Raw genomic sequence first — 2,006 nt, 5'->3', positions numbered from 1 at the left:
GTCATTAATTTAATGAACCTAAATCTTGAGAGTTAAATACTCTCAATATTTGAATTAAAATATAGGAGAACCGAGCCTTAAGAAAGGCTATTGCAAGAAAAGCGAGATTTTTCCGTAATAGGGAAAATCCGTTGAAGGGTCGAGCTGCCCGCCCATCACTTGTCAAAAGAGGAATGACCAAGAGTTCTTTTTAGAGATAACATCTATTAGACTCTTGGTCGGCAGTAATTTGTGTTGTAACATTCATTTTCCAAAATCTGGTATTTCTACTTTAAGTTAGAAAGATTTAAAACAAAACTTTATAATCTATACGAATGTCGCTAATAGTGCAGTTCAAATGCACTTAGGCATACTTATCTTGAAAAACCAAAAATCGAAAAAAAAATAATAGAATATGGAAAAATTCCTGTTTAATTAGAAGGTAAGTGGTTTTTTTCACCAATTTAAAGCTCTGGGTACTGCGGAGAAATCATTCTACAGGCGCTCATAGGAAATACATAGGATTGAAAACGCCTACAAGAGGGCTATAAGTTTTAAAAACATTATCCCTAATTAAGGATCCTGAAATTAAATTTTTTTTATTTTTAAAAATTTCTAAAAGCCATAGGCTGGAATTGAAATCTAGAACACATTAATTACCTTTGGGAGATAACGTGTCAAAAAAACCTATAAAACAATAAAAAAAACTGTTATAGCGGTCTGTTTAGCCATGACAACAACCTTTTAAAAGTTACAAGGACTATATAACCCTTTCGAGACTAACAGGACCTGAGAAAACTATAGCTTAACCTGAAACTAGTACGACCAGGGAGAATTGATGTAAATTGGAGTTGAAATTTCATCATGTGCGACCTGCGGCCCAGAAACTCTCCCATAGTCCCAGTGTGTGTAGAACATAATTTTTTCGCTGTTATCTGCCAAAATAGATCTTTCTAGGTAGTGCCGCCTCCTCACTTGAATTTTTCATGATATATTAAGGTTTGAACGAACAAAATTCTAGATTACTATTTTCACTACCATGTCCCTCTGCTACCTTGAAGCAAACTTTCCTCTCTTTTTGCTGCTCATTACCGGTGCCATTCTCTTGACTTTCTGTTCGTTATAACTACTATGATGAGTTTATTTATTTCAAACCAAAATATAAAAAAATGGATTCTTTTTCCTTTTGTGCTACATAGAATTTACAAATGTATATAACGTTGTGCCGTGCCATATCAAATTGTTATGAATCCGATCTAAATAGTTTTTTATGAATGTAACTCTTAAGCTTGTTAATCAATAGTTTTTTATGTATGTAACTCTTAAGCTTTGTTAATGTAATAATAGTTTTTTTGGCCTATTCTATACTATTTAAACTAATACTCCCTAAAGAATCGGGGTCTTGTTCCGTGGGTCACGATCGGTGATAGTTGTTTGTTTGTTCTTTTATTAATAAAGTCATTTTATTACATAATGAGTTGTCGAGGTAAAAGTTCTTAACGTTTTGAGTAACCGACAAACTCAACAGTGGCGACGGAGATGAGATATCGGCCTTGGGCGTGAACTCTACATTACCTTCTTCTAGTAATGTCTACTCTGGAAGACCTCTTGCGCGTACTTATCAAGCAGAATGCGGAATCGGGGAAGCGTCACGACGAGCTACTTGATACTCTGCTTCCTCGCACTACGGGCTTGCAGGATAAGGATTCTGTGGTCAGCCCACCGCGTTTCAATGCCATCGACGTTCCTCTTTTCAGTCCGGAGGACGATGGTTCCAATTTGGATCAATGGCTTAAGCGGTTCCAGTACTCTTTGGATGTCAATGCCCCGACTATGGATGACGAAACTTAAGTCAAGTGTCTCCTTGCCAAGCTGTCGATGGAAGCATTCAATGAGTATGACAAGTTCTGCTCTCCCAAGGAACCGACAGATTTCGACCTCGACCAAACAATTACACACCTGCGCAAGCTCTTCGGTAAAACGCATACGCTATTCATCGAACGGTTTAACACCATGCGTATTCAACG

The 2,006-nt window shown here is 37.0% G+C and overlaps 1 long non-coding RNA gene across 1 annotated transcript; it reads right to left on the bottom strand.

The window, feature by feature from the left end:
* Positions 1-805: 805 nt before the first annotated feature.
* On the bottom strand, positions 806-1,184 carry LOC149673223 (uncharacterized). Its single transcript, XR_016367143.1, has 2 exons — positions 1,018-1,184; positions 806-953 (listed from the first exon to the last, which is right to left on the bottom strand). It is a non-coding gene; the product is annotated as an uncharacterized LOC149673223 (long non-coding RNA).
* Positions 1,185-2,006: the final 822 nt, after the last annotated feature.

Source organism: Phalangium opilio, unplaced genomic scaffold (genome assembly GCF_054372755.1).
Source record: "Phalangium opilio isolate 3A_F unplaced genomic scaffold, DU_Popi_V2 ptg000053l_1, whole genome shotgun sequence".
Lineage (NCBI taxonomy): Eukaryota > Metazoa > Arthropoda > Arachnida > Opiliones > Phalangiidae > Phalangium > Phalangium opilio.
The sequence above is the reverse complement of the archived record's forward strand: the minus strand, read 5'-3'. Positions and strand labels throughout refer to the sequence as shown.